We start from the raw sequence: 24,217 nt of genomic DNA, 5'->3' as shown, positions 1-24,217 counted from the left end.
ACTATGTGCTGGGGATTCACAAAGAGGCGAAAGGAAGTCCCTGCCCTCAAGGAGCTTACAATATAATGGGAGACAACATGCAAACAAGTATATAAAAAGCAAATTATATACAGGATAAATAGGAAGTATTTCCTATTTATCTCTCAAGAATTTAAGAGAGTGAATTAAGAATTAAGAGGGGTGGAGAAGGCTTCCTATGGAAGGTGGGATTTTAGGGATTAAGGAATTAGGTATTTTAGGGATTAAAGGAAACCAGGGAGGTCAGTAGTCAGAGAGGAGGAGGAAGAGTCTTCCAGGCATGGGAGACAGGCAAAGAAAATTTCTGGAGCTGAGAGATGGAGGGTCTTGTTTGTGTTTTTTCAGTGACATTCCAATGTAGATCTCAACTCCCAAAAAAAGTCCCAGTGAGATTTGAGATTGGGCAAGCCATTGTGGCATAATGGAAAAGGCACCAACTTTGAAATTGGGAAACATAGGTTCAAAACCTGCCCTGGCCACTTGCTGCCTATGTGGGCTAGAGATGGAATCTGTGATTTCACTGGGGAACTTCTGGGTGAGGAAATTCCTGCTACTGAATCAGGTCAGCATCTTCTCTGCAACTGACAGACTTGGAGAGCTGCTTCAGGCACTGATTGGTTGCCCTATCGAGGGTCAGAGGAAAGATTTGGACTCAGGTCTTCCTGGGTTTGAGGCTGGCCTGTTATTCATTACACCACGTTACCACATTACCATGAAAGAGTTGGGCTCCATGGCCTCTAAGGTACCATTCTAGTTAAAGATTCTATGATCTATTTGGATAAATGTTAACATGCAGAATAGTTCCACTATGTAGATACAGGTGTAGATATAGATGTAGGTGTAGGTATAGAAGTAGGTGTAGGTGTAAGTATAGGTATAGGTGTAGCTGTAGGTGTAGACGTAAGTATAGGTGTAGGTGTAGATGTAGATGTAGATGTGAGTGTAGGTGTATGTATGGGTATAGGTGTAGGTGTAGATGTAGGTGTAGGTATAATTATAGGTATAAGTGTAGATGTAGGTGTAGGTATAGGTATAGGTGTAGTTGTAGGTGTAGATGTAGATGTAGATGTGAGTGTAGGTGTAGGTCTGGGTATAGGTGTAGGTGTACATGTAGGTATAGGTATAGGTGTGGTTGTAGGTACAGATGTAGATATAGGTATAATTATAGGTATAAGTGTAGATGTAGGTGTAGGTATAGGTATAGGTGTAGATGTAGGTGTGGGTGTAGGGGTAAGTACGGGTGTAGATCTAGATTTAGGTGTAGATGTAAAGAACTATGGGACCTGGAGCCAGAGAACTTGTATCCAGTCTGGCCCTCTTATTTGCTGTTATCTTGAACAGATTCCTGCTCCTTTCAAGGGCCTCAGTAAAAGATGAGGGTTGGACTAGGCAATATTTAAGGCTCCATCTGGCTCAAATCCTGTGATTCTGGACTTCTTCCTCAGCGAGGTGGGTTGGTCTTGTCCACATTGGACAGAAAGCCAGTCCCAAAGCCTAAAGGACCTGGGCTCCAGACATTTCTACCTTTGATGCACATGGTCTGCGTGACCAGAGATAACTTATTTAACCTCTCACTGTTCCAGGCAACTTTCCAAGTTACATTGGCAGAGGGCATATACACTAGGAATTTCTTGTACTTATGAAATCGTAGGTGCAGTATCTCTGCCTTGCAATCTGAAACCCTGTTCTTTGATCCTCAGAACAACCTTGGGAGACAGGGATTATTATTAACATGAACATGAACATGAACATGAACATGAACATTAACATTAACATTAACACTTTACAGCTGGACAGCTAGGGGGCGTGGTAGTGCAAAGAGCACTGGGCTTGGAATCAGGAAGACTCATCTTTCTGAGTTCAAATCCAGCCTCAGACATTCACTATCTGTGTGACCCTGGGCAAGTCATTTAGCCCTATTGGCCTCAGTTTCCTTATCTGTAAAATGAGCTGGAGAAGGAAATGCCAAGAAAACCCCACATGGGGTCATGAATAGATAGACATGACTGCAAAAAAAACTCAGTAACAACAATAACATTTTACAGTAGAGGAGACTGAGGCAGGGGGAAGTGAAATGACCTGCCTAGGGTCACAAAGCTAGGGTTATCTGGTGTAGAGTCAAAAATGCTAACTTTGAGGCAGGGGGTTTAAGTCCCAGTCCTGTTACTTATTAATCTTGTTTTTGGAAGCATGTCACAACATCTTATGCTTTACAGTTTCTAACGGTGGAATAATAACACTGGCCTTGCCTATCGTATGGGTTTTATTCTGTTTTTAATTTTTCATTAAATTTAGGTGAGATAATGGAAGTAAAAACGCAAACTGTACATCCTAGCCGTCAGTGTTTGAGATCATTTGTGGTCAAGTCACTAAGCATTTATTAAGCACCTACTATGGCCCAGGCACTGTGCTAAGTACTGGGGATTCAAAAGAAAGGGAAAAGACAGTTCCTGCCCTCAAGGAGCTTACAATCTAACAGAGGAGACAACACACAGACAACTATGTACGCACAAGAGTTGGATGAGGAACTGAAGCCCAGAAAAATAATGACCAAGGTCAAATGGGGTAGCAAAGGGAAGAACTAGGAAGAAGGTAGTTACTGTTGAGGCAGGGATGGGAAGAAGAAGAAGTAGCAGGCAAGGCTTCCTGGAAGAGCTGGTATTTGAGTTGGTCTTTAAAGAATGGGTGGGAATTCAACAGACTGAAAATAGATAAGGAAGTAAATAGGAAGTAAACATTTCCGGCCAATGGAATGGCATGAACAAAGGCAGAAAGGTAATGAATCACAGGGGATGGAAGGGGGATGGCAAGTCATTTCCAGGTGAGGAAATTCTCTCTATCAATGCAGGGGGACACCTCTGCAGCTTAAGAGTCTTAGAGACTTGACCAGAGAATTCAGAGGCTGAGACTTTCCCATGGCCATTTAGCCAGTGTGTCAGAAGTGGAGTCTGAACCCAGGTCTTCCTGACTCTGAGGCTGGCTCTCTATCCACTAGACCACACTGCCCCTCTCACAAAGAAGATACTGATTTAAAAAAAAAAAACACATGAGTTTTAGGAACAGTGAGTAGTTGGGCCAGAATTTTACTGCTTTTTTATTTGCTGAAGTGGAAGGCTCCCTCTGGAACAGAAATAGTCATGGTAGAAAGATGGTAGTTAAATTTCAAGAGGTAAATGTGTCCAAAAGTTACCATTTTCTGCCCATCCAACTAGATGCTCTAGGAAATTTGCTATGGGTACCACTGGGAGAGGCTAAGCCACAATCCAAATTACAAAAACAAGGGAGCAAGAAATAACTAAGAGGCAGCTTTCTTTCTAAATGACCACTGTGGCGTCTCCTTACAATGATCAAACAAAAGAAAATAAAAGAGGAGAAATCTGGTCTAACCTTCTTAGCCTTGTTACTATACTTCAGGCCTTGGTGGGCTTCCCTCCCATCAAGATGAATGACTCCTGTGTTCTCCACCTATGGATAATTACCGCTGTTCAGGAGGACCACCATTTTTCTCCATTTTCTTCTGCGTCAATGTCTCTGCTTCCCCAAGCTGTGCCTGTATCACCTGCAGGTGAGCTAAGTCTTCACACATGTCACTGAGATTCCTGGGAGGCTTGGGGAAAATTTGTAATGCTTAGATCTCTGTAATGAGAAAGCCGTCACATGCCAGCCCATCCTTCATGCAGGCTGCATCTTCCTGGCTAGTTTCAGCATCATTATAGATTGGTTTCCACAAGCCAATACTTGCTCCTGGACATAGTATGGTAGAGCAGAGGAACACTAGCTCTGGAGTTAGAGGACTTGTGTTTGAGTCCCACCTCTGACTGTCAGCTAGATGGCAGTGGATAGAGCACTGGGCTTGGAATTAGGAAGTCTTGAGTTCAAATTCAGCCTCTGATGCTTACTAGCTGTGTGACCCTGGATGAGTCACTTAACTTCTGTCTCTCTATCAGTTTCCTCAACTGGAAAATGAGGATTAAAAATAGTGCCTATTTATTGTGAGGATTAAATGAGTTAATATTTGTAAAGTGCTCAGTGAATACTTTGCACGTTGAAAAACACTATTGTCACATAGTCTTTAATACATCAGTGGGTTGGGGATAATTTATCAAGGCAAGTCAATAAACATTCATCAAGTGCTACTCACTGGGGATATGAAGAAAGGCAAAAGACAGTCCCTGCCCTAGAAGAGGCTATGGTCTAATAGAGGAGGCAACATGCAAACAGCTATGGACAAATGAGAGTTAGATAAAGGAACTGAGGCCCAGAGAAGAAGTGTGGCTTTCCCAAGGTCAAATGGATAGCAAGTAGAAGAGCTGAAGTGAAAGAAGTTACTGATGGGATAGGGATAGGGAGGTGAGAGTACCTGGCACTTAGTGAATGTTTCCTTCCTTCCTTCCTTCCTTCCTTCCTTCCTTCCTTCCTTCCTTCCTTCCTTCCTTCCTTCCTTCCTTCCTTCCTTCCTTCCTTCCTTCTTTCTTTCCTTCCACTTTGTGTGACCGTGTGTGACCCAGCCTCCCTGGGTCTCCATTCCGTCACATGCAAAATGAGAGGGCATTGGCCTAGATGACCTCTAAGGCCCCTCCAGGCCTGCATCTGTGATCCCGGGATCATGCCTGCTTGGTGCCAGACCCCTAGAGTTAGAATCAATATCCATGTTGCTCCTGAAGCAAACTCGGGAATGGGCTGTCATGTCAGCTAATTCTAAAAAAACAAATTATCCTCCTCACAAAATCAATTGCCTTTTCATCATTCTTTGACTTCTGGCTTTTACTAATAGTAAGACATTAAAAATCAATATGTGCAAATGAGAACCAGTTTCCTTGCTGAGAGGGATGTCTTAATCCTTCAGGAAAGAAATATGGGGATACACGTGGGGAGACAGAGGCAGCAGGCTGGAGCAGGATTACTGGAGAACTGGGGCTGGCAGGGATGCCCAGGGGTGAAGGACAGAGCAGGCTGGCCCTGGCTTTTGTTTGCATTTTAGAGAATTTAGAGCTAGAAGGGGCAATAGGATATTATTTGTTGGCATTGGGAGATGATGCAGAACTGTCAGTTACTGAACTAAACACTGGGGATACAAAAAAGGCAAAAATTTGGACCTTGACCTCAGTGGATATCAGCTCTGGATGGGGTCTTAGAACCTAAAATGTCAGAGCTGGGAGGGTCCTTAGAACACAGGATGTCAGGGCTGGGGGGTCTCTGGGAGGGCAGGTCCATTGAAGTCTGTTTCAATTTCATGAACTTCAGAATAGCGATAATCATAGCACTTATCTGCCAGGGTTGTTTTGAAGATAAGATGAGATAATATTTATAAAGTACTTTGCAAATTTTAAAGTGCAATATAAATGCTAGATATGGCAATAATAAAACTAGTAATAATAATAATAATTACTATTGTTATCTCTGATGAGGAGGTAGCCCTTCTTGGCACTAAGGCCAACCCCAACATGGGCCTTTTATCTCATTTTTTCTACCTGATTGTCTTCACCATCATTTGTAGTGTCTCTAAGTTTAAGTCTCTATCTACTTCTCTATTACCTACTTACTAACTGTATAATCCTGAATAAGTCATTTAACTTATTCTGTACCTCAGTTTCCTTATCTGCAAGATGAGGATAATAATAGCATGAACCTCACCGGATTGTTGGAAGGATGAACAGAGATAACATATGTAAAGTGCTTTGCAAACCTTAAAGCACCATATAAATGCTTCACCTCCTCCTTCTCCTCTTCTTCCTCCTCCTCCTTATGCTCAAGTCCCCAGTATCCTCAGAAAAAGTCTCATTAGCTCCTATCACTTTCATCAATTATTTTTTAAAAATGTTTTATTGTTTTATTGTCTGGGTCTATAAATATTATGAACCCTTGAATATCTGTATCACAGCTGCTTTCAGATAATCTTAGTTGTTTTTTTTTTTAACTAAGGGGGTGCAAAATATATTTCACCCATTTATTTTTTTCTGGTCAGATTTATGATTATTAAGCTTTTTTTTCCTAGGAACATATTCTTCAAAGACAAATAATATGTCATGGTCTAGAGTTTGGGATATTTTGTATCTTTTGAAACTTTAGCACGGGGCATGTGACTTCTGCCAAAGTTAGTTTTAGAATTACTAGTTTTGGAATCCCTTTTATAATTTCTATTAACTGTCTCCTTGAAGTTCCCTGTCTTTAACTTGTGTCAAGTCATGATATGAATGAGAGAAATATATTTTGGGGGATTTTTTTTTTCATTTCTGTTCTGCTTATAGTTCCTCTCAAGAAATCTGGCATGACAAATACCAAACAGAAACATTATTCAATAGAGACAATATAATAAGTAATAATTAGTCCCAAGCATCATATTTTCTGAACTTTATCAAAGATCACCCACAACAGATCAGCAATCACATACGCCAGTCTTTTCAGCAACTGGGAAGAGGGCTGTATTGGAGCCAGCTCAAACCAGCTAATAAGAGCTGATTGTTGAATTTTCCACGTCAGCATTTAACCCTTGGAAAATTTGAAACACTAAAAAGCAGGACTTGATTTATTGTTGTTGTTGTTTTTTCTTTCAGCCAAAGACAAGGTTTATTAAAGATCCTTCATGTTAGGAAGACTCTTAAGGAGTCTGAACATTAGTAAGCTATTGGCTAGATCTTAAGAATCTGACCAGTGGCTAGATTATAAGAATCTGAGCCCACTTTCATCAATTATGATTCTATATCTTCCCATCCTTTTTAAAAAGCCAAACTCCTTGACAAAGGCATCTATGGTTAGAACCACATGCTCTCTTCTCATTCTCCTCTGCCATTTGGCTTTTGACATCATCAGTCAACTGAAACTGCTCTTTCCAAACTTAACCAGCTCTCTCCTAAACACTGTATCTGATGTCCTCTTCTCTATCCTCATCCTCATTGACCTCTGTGCTTCATTTGACCCTGTTAACCACTCTGCCTTCTGATCTCAGAAAATTAAACATTGTAGGTGACCCAGAAGGTGACAGAATGGAGCATGGAGGGTGTAATGTACATAGGCTTTAGTGTGTTACCATTAGGAGAAACTCTTCTCGGGGATTTTAGGAAACTACTTTCTCTGAGGTTTCCTTCTAAATGTCCATCCACTCCTCAATCTCTTTTGCTGGTTCATCATCTATGCCAGGCATACTAACTGTGCATACCCCTCAAGGCTCTGCCCTGGACCTTCATCTCTCTCCTGATGACTTCATCAGCTCCCATGGATTTAATAATCATCTGAACATATGTTTCCCAAATCAGTATGTAGTTAGCCCTAATTTCTCTCCCGAGCTCCAGTCTTGCATCAGCAATTGCCTATTGGCCTATTCAGACTGATTGTCCCAGAGGCATCTCAAACTCAGCATGTCCAAAGCAGAACTCATTAGCTTTGCTCACAAACTCACACCGCTTCCAAACTCCCTTATTATAGTTGGTACAGAGAACCACTATTCTTCTAATCATCCAGGTTTCTATCACCCATATGTGATTTCTAAATTTCATTTTCCCCAGATATCTAGCCAGGCACCAAATCTCATTTCTATCTCTACCACATCCCTCCTATAGAGATACATCTCTTTACTTATACAACATCCCATTCCCTCCTGTTCAGGTCCTCATCACCTCTCATCTGGACTACTGCAATAGCTACCTTTTTATTCTTCCTGCCTTAATTGTCTTCCCACTCAAATCCATCCTCCACACTGCCACCAAGGTGATTTTTTAAAGTTCAGATCTGATCCTGGTCTATGGGAGGAGAAAGGAGGAGTGTGTGACAATCCCTCTAGGACCAAGGGTGAGGAACCTGTAGGCTCAAAGCCATATGTGGCCTTCTAGGTCCTCAAGTGAGGCCCTTCGGCTGAATCCAAACTTCACAAAACAAATCCCCTTAATAAAAGGATTTGTTCTGTAAAACTTGGACACCCAGAGTCTAGGACCGTTCCTTCTTTAGCCTCTTGCCTCTGTCTACTTTGTGGTTATATCCATGAGGGTTTAGATCCTCAAACCCTCCCAAAGCTAGACTCTAGAAGTAATAGTTAAAATGCTCTTGCTGAAATATAATTTCCTAATACACACAGGTACAAAAGTCTATCTAATTCTTCCAACCAATCCCAATACTTTTCCTCATCCTATTTCATACAATGGCTTGAAGCATTTCACTATTCACACCTACTTTATACTTTTAATGATTGATTCAATAGAGTTGCCTAGAAGTGGTTCACAGCAAATTTACATGTTTGATGATTTCTTCAGTAACTCTATCAAAAAGGTGTTTTTACCTGATAAAGGTGAGATTGAATGAACCCAGGTTCTGTGATTACAAAGTCAGTTATATTTCCACTCTGCACAAACTATACTTCTCTCTTTTGGTTGTAATATAAGTTAGTCCACTGGTCTATTAAGCATTTTCTGTGCCAGGTGGCTCACCTAACTAGAGGGAAGTATAATTGATGGACAAATAGCCTTTGTGGTGTAGTGGTGCCCTCATGTTGTCAAGAGAACAGAGGAAGACCCTTAGAACATTAAGTCAATGACCTATGGTGAGTTTATGGGAGGGCCTGGGTGAGAATTACACACATAGGCAGACAATTGGGTTGCATAATTGGAAAAAACATCCATATTGATGAGACCACAGATGTATGAGAGTACGTGGAGCAACAGAGGATGTAACACATTGGCTACTGACTCTGAGGACTCAGAAGGATGTTAAGGCCAAGGGGTAGGTTACTTTCTCTTCCTTGGATAAAAACCTTTCAAGGGTGTCCCAGCTCCCATTTATGGTGGTGCTGGTTGTCTGTGTGGGCATGACTTACCTCCATCTTTCCAGGCATTTGGGATTTGGACGGGTTGTTCTCACCTCCCACATTTTTACATAAAATGCCAGCAAAGTGGGTGACTCACCTTTATTTCTTATGGCAATGTAACACCCTCCTGTGATAAAAATACTGTGACTGCACATAAGTACATGTGACGCAGCTCGAAGCTTGCATTCAGCATCAAAAGCATTGATGGATTTGGCCGTTGTTGTTAAAGAGCAAACTTAAATAAAACTGAGACAAAGAAGGGCTTACCCTGGACCTCTAGGACAATAATAACAGCTCATATTTGTGTAACATTTTATAGTTTTTGAAGAGGAAAGTGAAACTCAAAGACTTTTGGTAAATTGCCCAAAGACAAACCAGTAAGTGTCAGAACCAGGGTTTAAACCCTGGACCTCTGGGTTCCAGGTCCAGAGTAATTTTATCCCCCTCTCCTTTTTTTGTTTTCCATTTCACATAGAACTTTCATGGCAACAAATACAAGATGACTTAGTATTCAGTTAGACTTGAGTTCAAGTTTCATTTCTGACATATACATGATCCTGGGTTAGTCACTTAACTTCTGTTCCAAGCAATTCTCTAAGACTATAAATTGAATCAGATGCCTATTTGCACTGATAGAGTATTTACTCTCTGGGAATTTTCCCCATCCCAATAAAATACAGTTTAATCCTACCCCCTCCCCATGCCCAAGCTTTTAATTTTTTTTTAAAGTATGTTCAGGCGTAAGGTACTATCTCCATTCCATTCAAATGCAACCAAGATTTATTAAACAACTACTGTAGGGGCAGCTAGGTGGCCCAGTGGATAGAGCACTGGCCCTGGAGTCAGAAGGACCTGAGTTCAAATTTGACCTCAGACACTTGACACTTACTAGCTGTATGACCCTGGGCAAGTCACTTAACCCTGATTGTCTCTCTCAAAAAACAAAACAAAACAAACAGACAAACAAACCACAACTATTATATGTAAGGCACTGTTTTAGGGACTAAGGATACAAAGACAAAACAAAAGTCTTTGCTTGTTGTATACTATAATAATGCAGCATAGAAATACAAGTGCACACAAACACACATATATGTGTAATCATACATATCTGTATTACATATACATACACATATATATCAGGGAGCTAGGTGGTACAACAGAGAGAGGACTGGGCTTGGAGTCAGGAAGACTCATCTTCCTGAGTTCAAATCCAGCCTCAGATACTTACTAGATGTATGACTCTGGGCAAGTCACTTCACTCTGCCTTAATTTCCTCATCTGTAAAATGAAATGGAGAAGGAAATGGTAAACCACTACAGTGTTTCTGCCAAGAAAACTCCAAATGGGGTCACAAAGAGTTGGATATTACTAAAAAATGACCCAACAACATACATACATATGCTTATATTTACATATATGCAGATATGTGTGTATTTACTACATATGTGTATATATATATATATATATATAGATAGATAGATAGATAGATAATATATGTGTGTGTATGTGTATAAAATTTGAGGAGGGAGGGAGACAGAGAGAGAGAGAGAGAGAGAGAGAGAGAGAGAGAGAGAGAGAGAGAGAGAGAGAGAGATATTAAACACCAGCTCCCATGAGGGAGGCATTATTAGCCCATTATATAGATAAAGGAACAGAAGACTATGAAGGTTTCTTGGCTTGACAGATCAACCAATAAGTCAATGCCACAGCCAGGAACATGACCTATACCTTCTGACTTCCAGGTCAATGTTCTTTCCACAACGGATTCAGTGTAAAATGATGATTAAAAACCTTAGGAATCTCTTAATTATGCCCAGAATCCAGGGCCATTTCCACTTCACAGCACTGCTTCTGGATCTTAGCTCTGCTGAAGGGAAGAGAAAGAGGGAGTCTCCTTCATTTTCTGGGTGGGATCTGCCACCCTTGAGACCCCATTCAGTTGTTTTGGTCTTCCCCACCCATCTGACCACACACACACACACACAAACACACACACAACTTGGGTTTGTGGTTAGAGCTGATTTTTTTCCCCTCAGATTAATCATCAAAGTGTGGAATCAGATGGCTGGATAAATTTCCCAGAAACTGTCTCAGTCCTTTCTTTGTCTGCAAGTGAGGAAGTCTCTAAACCCAACCAGTAGGGATGGGAGCTGCTCTAACTTTGAAGGATGCTGAGGAAAGATATTTTATGTGAATCAGTAAACATTTCTTAAGCGTGTATTCTGTATTTGTCAGTCATTGTGCTGGGTTCTGGGAATGCAAAGACGATAGAATGGACCCTGCCCCTGAAGAGCTTAGCTTCTATCCCAGGAGATAACATACCCACTTGTAAAAAAAAATTATTAGCTCTTGTGGCTGGTGTCTTAGCATGAAAAGCACTTAGCACTGCGCGTAGCACAGAATGGGCACTAATAAACACCCAATAAGTGTGTGTGTGTGTGTGTGTGTGTGTGTGTGTGTGTGTATGTGTGTGTGTGTGTGTGTGTGTGTGTGTGTGTATGTATGTATGTAGGGAGTGCAGAGAGAGGCATTAGTAATAGGATAGTAAGGAAAAGCCTTCTGGATAGAGTAAGTGCATCTTGAGTTGAGTTTTGAAGGAAAGTAAGGATTCTATAGGTGGTGGTGAGGGCATTCCAGGCACAAGTAACAGCCTGTACAAAAGTACCAAGAAAGGAGATTAAATAGTGGATCTTAAGAATAATATAACAGCCAGTTATTGTGCATCTATTAGCTCTTGAGCCCTGATCTGGGAACTGGGAGAGGTAAAAGCTCAGATAACACACAAATCCTGCCCTCAAGAAGCTTATAGTCTATTATGGAAATATGTTTTATGTGTTGGCACATATATAATATGATGCACATATCATATTGCTTACTGTTTCAGGGAGGGGGAGAGAGGGAGGGAGAAAATCATCTCAAGGGATAGGGACATGACACCTCCCACCCCGTCTGGAAAATCCATGTAAAATTTTTTGGCCCTTTCTTCATACCAGAAAAGAAGTCTGAATTTTTTTTCTTTTTCTTTTATGAGTTGTTTACAGTACCTTATTGTAAAATTTGGGTTGATATTATACAATACTACACAAATATTTTATGCATTCCTGAGTTTCTAAGTTTTTCCTGTGTCTTCTGCTGGCCTTTGCATGTCATCTGTTACTTTCGCAAGACTCCCGCTAAATTCCCATTTAATTTCCTGTGCTGACCCACAATACATTGAAACCACAGTGAGGAAAGTCATGATGTGGAAGGGATCGCTGTACTCAAAATTTTAAAAAAAGTGAATGTTAAAAATTGTCTTTACATGTAATTGGAAAAAAAAACACTTAAAAAAAAGATTATAGTCTAACATAACCCCAAAGCAGAATTTTTGTGGTTCTGTGCCATGTCCCAGATGACAGTCTAGGTTGGAGAGAGGTTTTAGATGGAAAGGTGAAAAAAGGAGGTGATTTTTAACAGAAATAGCCCACTTCTGGCACCATGAGCTGGGTTAATTGTTTCTACCTGCGAGCCCTGAACTCCATCTTGTGACGCTTTCATCTTTATCTACCATCACTGAGAAGTCATTGAATCATAGATTTAGATCTAGAAATGACCATGGTCCTTTGATAAGGACATCTAGTCCTTAAAGATAAGGAAACTGAGGCCAAAGAGGCCTGGCTTGTTCAGGGTCATGCAGATAGTAAGTACCCACCAGAAGCAAAGGGCTGTGACTCCAGACCCAGCCCTCTTTCCACTGTATCATGCCTTCTCAGATTATAGAAGGAGGGTAGGGTAGATTTCTGTCAATAGGCACCATATTATAGTGGACAGCAAAATGGCCTTGGAGCCAAGAAGATCTGAGTTCAAGTTTTGCCTCTGAGACATGAGGGGTATGTGACTGTGGTCAGGTCACTTACCTTTTCAGGGGTCTGGATAACTCCCTAGGAACATAAATTGCTGAGAAGGTGCTGACTTTCTTTGGTAGAGGAAATGTCTTCACTAGGCAATCTATAGATTAGAGTAGATATTCATGGAGTTAGATTAGATAGAATCTAGAGATTAGATAGAGATATCACTAAAATTGGTTGAGTTCTGATTCAGGCTCACATCATGACTTTACAATAAAACTTAGGAGCACTGGCCCTGGAGTTCAAATTTAGCCTCAGACACTTACTAGCTGTGTGACCTTGGCAAGTGACCTAACTAAAAACCACCACCAATTAAACTTAGGGGAAAAAAAACCTCAATTTTTTTTCTATACTCTGAAATCCCTTAGTGTTCTCCTAATCAATTGCTTTTGATTGATTGATTGATTGATCAATTGATTTATTGATGTGGTATTTGGATCAGTATGGGCCACAGGGTCAACAATGGGCAAATAGAGTATCATATACTTAGCGTCATAGATTTAGAGTGGGAACAGGTCCTGGAGATGATGATAGCAATAATAACAATGATGAGGATGACAATACCAACAAATAGCATTTGTATATCATTGTACAGTTTACAAAGTGCTTTGTACGTATTAGCTCTTTTGAGCCACATGAAAGCCTTGCGAGCCAGGCACTACAATTTTTATTATACCCATTTTACAGGAGGGGAAACTAAGGTTCAGAACCATTAGATGACCTGGCCCACAGTTTCATAACCAGTAAGTTTCTGGGGTAGTATTTGAACCTAAGTCTTTCTGACATCAAGTTCAGCTCTCTATAGAATGGTGTTTTCTTCTTAAAGTCAGGAAGATCTGGGTTCAAATCCCACCTCTGAATTAATTTGTTGGGTAAGCATGAGCAAGTCACTTGACCCTTTCCTCATTTGTAAAATGGAGACAATGACCTCATGAGGTCAGTGTGAGGTTAAATGAGTTAATGTCTATGAATTGCTTTCCAAGTCTTCAGTGTTATATAAATGGTGGCTCCTATCCTCATCTACTATTCCATGCTGCCTCCCAGTACCAAGTCATAGGGTCATAAATTTAGACCTGGGAGGCACCTCAGAGGCCACGTCTGATTCTTTCATTTTACAGTTGAGAATACTGAGACCGATAGAGATTCAATGATATTACCTAGGCTCACACAAGTAGGATCATAAGATCATTGATTTGGAGCCAGAAGGGACTCCAGAGGCCATGTAGTCCCACACATTTTTATCTTCTGATTAAGGAAACTGAGGCTCAGAGAAAGTGACTTGTTCAAGGTCCAGTGATTAGTAAGGAACAAATCTAGAACACAACCCAAATCCTCAAGTCCCTTTTCCATTGTCTCTCCCTGCCTTTGAGATCACTTAGACCCCTTTGTTACTTAGGGCACCATGCTAGTGCTCAAGGTTCCTGGCTACAGGCTAGTCTTTCTTCCTTCACAAATCTTAAAATGTGATATTGGTTTTTATTTGTATTTACTTTCCCCTCCCCCATTAATGGTGCTTTTCTGGTAGTCAGGCCTGTGGGACTGAGGCACAGAGGTACGGAGTGGCCTTTCTCTTTGAGCAGAAGTCCTTATTAGGCTAAGCTATTGAGATTGGACAGAGGCAATAAAGGATTCCTAGACAAATTTGGGAAGACATGCTAGAAACAGTATCCCAAGGTGACTTAGCAAATGAGATCTGGCATGCCATGTGCATCTACCGGGAAAAAGGAAAGGAAGAAACATTTTGCATAAATGAGATAAAATGTGACCTTTAAATTTTTTTTTCCATTGACTATTTTGAGTGGGGGAGGTTGGCTTGGGTGCGGGGGATGTGTTTACTGGACTCCCAGAACTGTTCTTTCTAAGGCTTGATGTTCATCAAAATACATTTATCAAAGTACTTCTGACCCTGTATTTTTAACCCATGTCTAGTTGAAGGGAAACAGATTTTCATTCTTTCTAATTCATTCACATACTGAATAACAGCCTGAAATGTTTTTTAATTGATAAAATATTTAGTTTTTCTCTTTGCTACCTCTACCCATCCATTGGAATAAAAAGAAAGATAAAACCTTTGAAATAAATATGCATAGTCACATCAATAGTCATGTTCAAAAATATGTCTCCTTCTGAACTCTGAGTCCATCACCTTTCTGTGAGAAGGTGGGTAGCATGCTTTATGACTGGGCCTTTGGAATCATGGTTGGTGATTTTGTCATTCAGAGCTCTTAAGTCTTTCAAAGTTGTTTGCCTTTACAGTATCATGGTTATTGTATACCCACTTCGTTGAGCATCAGGTCATACAACAAGTCTTCCTGGGTTTCTCTTTTATAATTTCTTATAATACAATACTATTCTATTCCATTTGTACAGAATCATTTGTTCAGCCAATTCTCAGCTGATGGATGCTCCCTTAGTTTCCACAAATGGAGTTGCTATAAATATTTCTTTACATATTGGTAATTTTAGTGTGTCTTTGATCTCTCTGCACTACAGACTTAGTTGTGGTATTTCTAGGTCAAAAATGCAGTTTATTGCTTTTGGACAATAGTTTCAAATTGCTTTTCAGAATGGCGATGTCAGTTTATAGATCCAGCAATAGTACGTTGATGTGCCTGTTTTCTCACAGATCTCGAATATTTGTTGTTATTCTTTTTTCAACTTTGACAACCTGATGCATGTGAGGTGGAAGCTCAGGGTTGCTTTAATTTGTGTTTCTCTAATTAGTAGTAATTTGGAACATTTTTTTAAAAATATGACTATTGATCTCGGGATTTCTTCCTCTGAAAATTACTTGTTCATTTCCTTTGACCTTATATCAATTGTGGAATCACTCTCATTCTTATAAATTAGGATCCATTTCTTAAATATTTTGTAAATGAGACTTTTATCAGACAAATTTGCTGGAAAGATTTTTTTGTCCTGTTTTCTTGTTCCATTTTAATTTTAGTTTCATTGATTTTATTTGTGTAAAAATTTTTTAATTTTAAGTAAAAAAAAATATACGTTCTATCTTCTGTGATCCTCTTTATCCTTTATTTGGTCATGAACTCTTCCCATATGAATCTATTTGAAAAGCAATTTCTTCTTTGCATCTATAATTGTCTTGTGGTGTCACCCTTTATGTCAGTCAGGCATACATTTAGAACTTATCTTGGTATATGACATGAGGTGACAATCCATGCTCAGTTTCTGCTAGAGTACTGTCCAGTTTTCCCAGTAGTTTTTGTTGAATAGTGAATTCTTATACCATTAGGCGAGGTCTTTGGGTTTATCAAATACTATATTATTAGGTTCATTTGCATTTTGTGTTGTATGTCTAATCTGTTCCAGTGATCAACTTCTTTATCTCTTGAGCAGTACCAAATTTTGATGATTGCTGCTTTATGGCAAAAGTTGAAATCTGGCACTGCTAGGCCCCCTTCTATCCTGTTCTTTCCTCCATTATTCCCATTGAGACTTTTGCCCTTTAATTCTTCCAGATAAATTTTATTTTTTTTTCTAGCTCTGTAAAATAATGGTTTGGTAGGTTGTTTGGTATGATATGAAATAAGTAATTTGATTTAAGTAGTTTTGTCACTTTTATTATATTGGCTCAGTTTGCCTAAGAACAATTAATATTTCTCCAATTATCTAGGTCTATCATTATTTCTATAAAGAATAGTAGTTGAATTCATGGAATTTTAATGTATATCTTGGCAGGTAGACTTCCAAGTATTTTATACGTTATGGAGTTATCTTAAATGAATTTCTCTTTCTGTCTTGCCTTGTTGGGTTATCTTGTTAATATACAGAAATGTTGCTGATTTCCGTAGATTTATTTTATGTTTTACAATTTGTTGAAGTCATTGTTTCAATTAATTTTGGTTGAGTTTTTAGACTTCTCTAAGTAAGCCATCATATCATTTGAAATAGAGGTAGTTTTATTTCTTCTTTGCCTATGCTTATTCCTTTGATTTCTTTCTGATTATCTTTTAGCTAGCATTTTTATACCAAATCATGGTGACCATAGACATCCACACTTTACCCCTGATCTCACTGGAAAGGCCTCTAGTTCATCCTCATTGCATATAATGCTGGTTCTTGATTTTAGGTAGATAACACTTATCATATTAAAGGAAGCTCCTTTTAAAAATGGCTTGCATGGTTGTCTTTAGGCTTTTTTTTCCCCTTAGAAATCAGAAACTGTGTTTACCTGAATTTTGGACTAACTGCACCTCAAATCCTGCAAGAAACAGAATCTAGTTAGAATGAGAGGTCATAATATAGTGAAATGTCCATATGATCTGGCACATCTGCAGTCGTAGGTTCAGTTATGGTGTCACATTTTGGAAGGAACTAAAGAGGGTCCAGAGGAATGTGAAGAGGATGATGAAACCATTTAATCATCAGGAGGCATGATAGCTATATTCACTTTAGTTCAATTCGAATCAATGTTTATTAAATGTTAATGTTTATTGAATGTTAGAAGAATACTTTTTATAGCTTGTTAACTAAATGTTAGAATGCAGAAGAAGGAGTAGATTTGTCCTACTTGGCCTTGTAATACAAAACAAGATTCAGTGGGCAAAAGTTGCAGAGTATGGGGCAGATTTTGGCTTCATGTAAAGAAAAATTTCCTAATGCTTGCAGCTGCCCCAACATACGTCATTTTTGTGTTCTAGGCTATCACATGACACAAAGGACCTGGATTCACTTTAGGGTGTTTCTCTCTTTTCTCTGGCTCCCTGCCTCTGGCCAGATAATCTCATACCATTCATGGTGATTGCCACCAACTCTTCTTGCAAGCTCATGGTTCACAAAGATAAAAAATGAACAGGCTTATTTATAGGTCAAGGAAAATGAACAGAGCCCTTAAAGAACTTGCGGGAAATGATGATTCCCACCTAAAAACAACCCTCCCAAAGGCCTATATGGCTTTGTTGTTGTTTTTGGTGTTGTTCAGTCATTTTTCAGTCATAGCCCCATTTGGGGTTTTCTTGGCAGAGATACCAGAGTGGTTCGCCATTTCCTTCTCCAGCTCTTTTTACAGATGAGGAAACGGAGGCAAACAGGGGAAGCGACTTGCCCAGGGTCACGCAGCTAGTGTCTGAAGCCAGCTCAGGTCCTGACTCCAGGTTTGGACCTCGCCTCGCTCCCCAGCTGGTTCCGAGAAGAATTCAGTAGCTCAAAGCGTCAACTGTGTGTAAGGGACCTCTCTTGAACTGCTTAACCAGTTAGAGGTGCCCACTGCACTTCCCAGGCACTAAGAAAGGCACGACTTTAGACTCCTGAGATACTCTGAGATGACTCAACAGCAGTAGCAAGAACAGGAACTCAAATCAGCAGGGACCACTCTTCACATCATCCCGAATATGGTTATGGGCCCAGAGGAGTCAAGCAAGAAATGGCATGTAGGAAAGGAATTAGAATTTTTTAAAAAAATTCTCCATAGAGGTAAGAGATAGAACCTATGGATAAGGTTCTCTTTCTGTAGAGAGAAGGAATTAGATTCTGTGTGATGTAAACATTTCCCCATCTCCTGAAGAAGTAGAATAGCCTTTCTTGGAAGGTAGTGAGTTCTTCATTACTGGTGGTCTCTGAGTGAAGGCTAAATAATTATTTGTCAAGGATTGTATGTGGGAATTGATAACCTCTCTTGTCCTTTCCAACTCTGAGATTCTGTGATCTTCCTTCCCTACCTTAATGAAGCAATTGACTTCTCATTTTGTCAAAAGACATCAAAACAAATGTATTATACCCAGAAGGACATTTAAAATGACTATTTTTATCAAGAAGATGATATAACAGATGAACCCTTTTCCTTCCAGAAATTGGCTGACGGTTTAAAGGTATGATTTCCTGTGTGCATCAATTTATATGCATATCTGTCTGTACAGTATTTAGTGAAGGTATCAATCTAGGCATGTTGTGCAAAGGTGTAGAAAACAGGAAAAAGGACTATAAAAATTTGACCCTTTTTAATTCTATAGGGCACCATTAGTGTCTTTCATCTTTCATGTAGAAAGGAATGGGTTTGATAGATGGTCTTATGTGGCAACCCACAATTGAGGTGGGAAAGGTCTGATGCTGGTGGCTGAAGTCATATATTGTAGTTTTGACAGATTTTGTGGGTTGGAAAACTGAGTAGTGAAAAGCTAATGAGAGGTTTGAGGCCTTTCTTGATTAGTGTATGATTGTGGTGCCCTTTAACATGGAAGCAGATCTGGATATGAATGTCCTTAATGAGTTGGGGTTGGTCTTGGGCACTTTGGGCTCTTACTACGGTGTCTCAGAAGAAGTCTATGGCTGCCTTGGATTTAGGAGCTGGGGATGGATTTCCATGAGCAAAATCAGGCTTCTAAATGAAGTCCAAACTTATCTATAAATCAAGAATCATTTATTAAGTGCCTTCTATGTGCCAGGCAACAAAGAGAATATATATCTGTCTTTTCCTCCCATACCATGTATAATATATCTATCTCTTATTCTGGCCATAATTTGACTTTCAAAAAAATGTGGCAACTGTCTCATGCTTTCCACTTGCTGATGATTTGTTGGGAGGAATGGCCAACACTTTGGAAGAAAGAACCAGGAGCTTAAAGATCTTGATGGACAAGATCTAACAATGTGAAATTTAATAGGCATAATATGCAAAGCTTTATACTTGGGTTCAAAATACTAACTGTATAATTACTAAGTGGGAAAGGTATAATTTGACAATTGTTGAGAAATCATATATATATGTAACGTCCTCATTACTCGAGGAGGGCTGCCTGGGTCATACTCACCTGCAGTCTTCGGGCATCCCCGATTAATGAAGGAGTGGAGTCGACAGAGAGGTGTAGTTTCAAGAAGTTTATTCAGCCATTAGCTCAAGCAAGTAAGCAACAATCTGCTGGTCCTGCCTTCAGCATTTTATATCTTTTATTCATGGGAACATACCCCAATCTAACAGTGAACAAAGCAACAAGGTTTACATGTCTTTACCAATAGGCAACACCGAGCATCTTTCCCATGCGAATACCAATCAAAGTATCCACAAGTACATTTCTTTGCAACATTATCCTGACTGCGTCCTTCTCCCGTGCTGTTCCTGTAAAACACCATGTACTTTTCGTTCCCAGAATGTTCCCAATACTTGACACTTGAACTAGCAATACTTGATACATAAGTTAGCAATACTGGATATCTCTTTGTGCTAGAGCTGACTATGCTTGAGCTAGCAACATTTTATAGTTTGAGCTTGCCTAGTATCAGAGTTCTGCTGATTGGGGGTGCAAGGTCCATGGACGGAGAACCGAGCCAGGATATTCTGCTCATGTACTAACACCCGAGAGGGGCCTTTGCCCATCAGTGAAGTCTCATGAACAGCCTGTGGTCCTCAACATCCTACAGATCCCTAACAATTCCTCCTTTTTGTTTCTGTCGCAGTTTCAGTATATGCATATCAGTATATATTGTTTAACAGCATTGTTACACATTTAAGTAAGCATGGGGTACAACAAAGCAAGATAAGTACAAAAAGAATAATAGGAATTACTGCAGTCACAATGGACATGATTATATGAGCCATATTGGAAAAAGGGAGTTTTGATCTTATTTATCCAATCTATAATATGTTGTGCCGTTTTCTCAGGCATTAGATCCCTATTAGCCGCATGTGAAATTTCTTGAGCAATATGGTATAACTCATCTATGTCCAATGACAATGTAGAATTTTCAAACAATCCATTCAGATGTCTACATATCCTTATCCAATCCCATTGAGATGAATTATACACAACATTGGTAAGACACATAAATTGAAACCTATAATCACATTGTAAATGAGTACAATATTCAAGAATATCCAGTTCATCACCTATTTCAATTACTGTTTCTTTCATACCCTCTAAGATGTGATAAAATTCAGTATCAATACGTTTTTGTGTAGCAAAGTCTATAGACACATTTTTTGCAAGTTCATTCAAAAATTCAACTTGAACAATTTCATTTTGAACAGTGGAAATTGACAGTGCTATAGAGACAGTAGGGAAATCAAAGCTATTAATGAAACAATGCCCAAAGCAACACAAGAAATACACCTCTTTTGTCTTCTTAAAACTAAGTCACTTTTGTGTTCTATGTTACCAAAAATATGACCAGCCTTAGTATTATACCATTCTTTTGAGGTGTTAAGTTAAATTCCTTCCCCCATCCTGCAGATGCATTCCCTTGTAAAATAACCTCAGGTATGGTCTCTCCCCATGTAGCCAGTCTTGGCCATGGCGATTTGTCACAAAAGTCCATCTTATTGTATTTCCTGTCTCTGCTGCTATGCTCTGTGCCACCGCCAACAATAACGACAAGAGTCACAGCTTGGTTACAAGTTTGTGTAGTGCCTTCTTCTTATTCTTTCGACTCCTTTGATTCCTGGCTGGCCTGTGTTTTCTCTTCTGCTTGCCTTGTCCCTTCTGAATGGATGATGTGGACATCCTTCGTTCTAACCCAAAGTTCTCCATCACCTGTGAAAATAAGAACAAACCCTTGCCCCATCATTAGTACCCTGCCAGGTCCCTTCCATGTCCCATCAGTGTCTTTCCACATGGCTAACATCCCAGATTCGCGTATAACTCTAGTAGTTTTAGTGGAATTGTGACAAGAATCACTTGGGATGAAATATTTCATAGCCAGAGTGAGGTGTGTGTCTCTGAATTTAAAATAATTTATTGTGTAAATGGCTTGATTCAATCTGTGCCAAGGGGTCAACCCAGCTCCCCCTTTTTGTTTTTGCAACACCTCCTTTAAGGTATGATTGGCACATTCCACAATGGCCTGACCACGAGGATTATAGGGAAGACCAGTGGTGTGAGATATGCCAAATTCACAACAAAATTTCTTAAACCCTTGGGAAATGTAAGCAGGGCCATTATCTGTTTTTAAACCATGAGGGGTCCCAGCAAAAGACAAGCAGTGAAGTAAGTGTGCAATGACATGTTTAACAGCCTCTCCAGACGGCGGAGTGGCAAAAATAAAGACAGAATACGTATCAACAGACATGTGTACAAACTTTTGTCTCCCAAATGGAGCATAATGAGTAACATCCATTTCCTATAAGGCATTAGGAGCAAGTCCTTTAGGAGTATGAAGATCTACTTGAAAGGGTGGCTGAAAAGGAACACAAGCAGTACATCTTTTCACAATGGTATGAGCCTCTGCTTTTGAAACACCATACAAGGTTTGTAAAGACCTGGTAGATAAATGCAATTTGCTATGACATTTCTGTACTAATTCAACATTCATTGTTAATACCCTACAAACAATATCATTCCCTTCAAAAATTGGTCCCGGAGCTGGAGTATGAGACCTTACATGCAAAATATAAAATTTTTCTGTTCTAGCTTGCAAAAGACTTCCAAACAGTTGAAATATGTTGTTTTGTGTGCTTTTCATTATGGCTGTCTCTAAATACTTCATTACTCCTTCCACATATTTACTGTCTGTTATTATATTCATGGGCTTCTTACAGTTGTGAAAGGCACGATAGACAGCATATAATTCATTTTGTTGTGTGGAGGTAAAAGGTGTTTCGATCACATGTAATTCCTTTCTTTTAGGGCACCAGAGAGATGCCTTATGCATCTTTGAGGCATTAGTAAAGACATTAATCTGTGTACGGGATCACCTGATGTATGTGTGGGTTGTAGCCAAGGCCAATTCTCAAAAATTGCATAAAATTTAAGGGGTTTTCCATACACAAGTTTCAAATTGATATTCACTTGCCAGTTAGGCATTGTTTGTATTGCCATTTCAATTATTTGTTGAGAAAATGGAAGGTATATGACTTCCGGATGTGTGCCACATAATGTTAAACATTTGTTATCAGCTTTATGTATCAAGTCCTCTATCAGGACCATATATATATATAAGAGATTGTACTTAGCATCAATTTTTTCTTGAATTTAAACTCGTCTTGTTTAAAAGCCAGTTATTAGGAATCACTTTATAAGGTGGCAACTTTTCAACAAGCTCACTTAATTGTTTAGGAACTCAATAACATAAACAAATTCTCTTCTCAGAGCAGATGACCTTGGCACACAGCTGGTATGAGCTTTTGGCAAGCTTACAAAGTTAAGGGAATTGCCTTGTGCCCCGCCTTTTCACTCAGAAGTAATTAAGAATTCTGGGTTTTAACTTAAAACAGTAACTGCAAATAACTTAGTTAACAATTTGTAATTTTCATGAGGGATAGTTAAATTGTTTTAGCTATAAGTTGTTCTTCAATCATAGGTAAAGATGGAAATACCTGAATCTAAATGACAGTTATAAAACATCATGGAACAGGATTAACCAGACTTGATAAAATAATTTAGCTGGATTTACAGTTATCTCACTACCTTGAAGTTTCTTTTAGTTCACATTTTAATAACATCTAAATTGTTAAAAATTGTGTGATATGACACATAAAAGTGTACCAATTTGTAACGAGACTAGATTTTTAAGACTTGAAATGTGCATATTACTAATGTGAATGAACTAGATTATCTTTAGATTGTGTTCCAATACTGAAAAATTTTTCTCTTTGATCTGAGGAGGAAAACTCACCCTCCTTCTTGGAGCACCCTCCTTTTCTTCTCATTCTTTCGCCCCCACCCCAACCTGGCCAGGGTTGGAATGTGGGAGAAAGGAAGAGAATATCTTGCAATAACTTATATTTGGTAATCTTTCAATCTTACATCCAAAGCTTTGGTCTGAGCCCTAGAATTTTTTACTTCTCTCTATTCTCCAATAGTTTCCCAAACCCTCTGTTCACAGTGTCCATGCAAACAAATTATATCTTCCTGTAGCTTTCTCACATACTCCTCTCTTTCCTACATGCTTCAACTTTCTTGCCTTTCTTCTACCTAAATATCTCTCTGACGAGCTTTGATTAAAGTCCCTTTAAAACTGCACATTTCTAACATCTTTCTAATTCTGACCTGACACTTCGAGGATCCTTTCGACTTGCTTTTTACCAATCATATAACCTAAATAATGAAGTAGGTTTTTTTCTCCCATTCTCTCCCCCATCCACCTGCTCCCAGGAATGAGGCTGGTAGTAGGGAGGGGGAAAGGGAGAAAGTCACTAGCAGCATTTCAGGATCTAGTTGCAGCCCTTGGCTGCCTGGTAGTAAAAGATCAAAACAAATGACAGACATTAATCACAGACCATCATACACGCAGACACAGACAACCATTGACCAAAATGACAGGGAGAATCCAAAAGCAAGAAACTTATCAGAAATCCCCTACACAAAGGAAGTAATACTATTTTTATCATATTTTATCTCTCCTTTTCATGGTATTTCAGATGTTATGGAAACCAGGCAAAATCTTTCTTAAGGTTTTGGTTTTTATAAAAGGCAAAACAATCTGTAGTGGCATGGGGACCTCTCATCATGCCGCTTGAGTCTGTTTTACATCTCAGGGCATGGAGAGTATGGAGGGGGCTTTGAAGCTTCAGCTACTTTCTTACCTACTTCATTTATAATTTCTGTTTTGGTTAATGTTTCTGCAA

The 24,217-nt window shown here is 39.4% G+C and overlaps 1 protein-coding gene across 1 annotated transcript in view; it reads left to right on the top strand.

Moving 5' to 3' along the window:
• The window catches only part of ADGRD1 (adhesion G protein-coupled receptor D1), a 458,528-nt gene that overhangs the window by 227,120 nt on the left and 207,191 nt on the right, over window positions 1–24,217 (top strand).

The sequence above is a fragment of the Phascolarctos cinereus genome, unplaced genomic scaffold (genome assembly GCF_003287225.1).
Source record: "Phascolarctos cinereus isolate Bilbo 61053 unplaced genomic scaffold, phaCin_HiC Scaffold_4;HRSCAF=312, whole genome shotgun sequence".
Classification (NCBI taxonomy): Eukaryota; Metazoa; Chordata; class Mammalia; order Diprotodontia; family Phascolarctidae; genus Phascolarctos; species Phascolarctos cinereus.
This window is presented reverse-complemented; position numbering and strand designations above follow the sequence as displayed.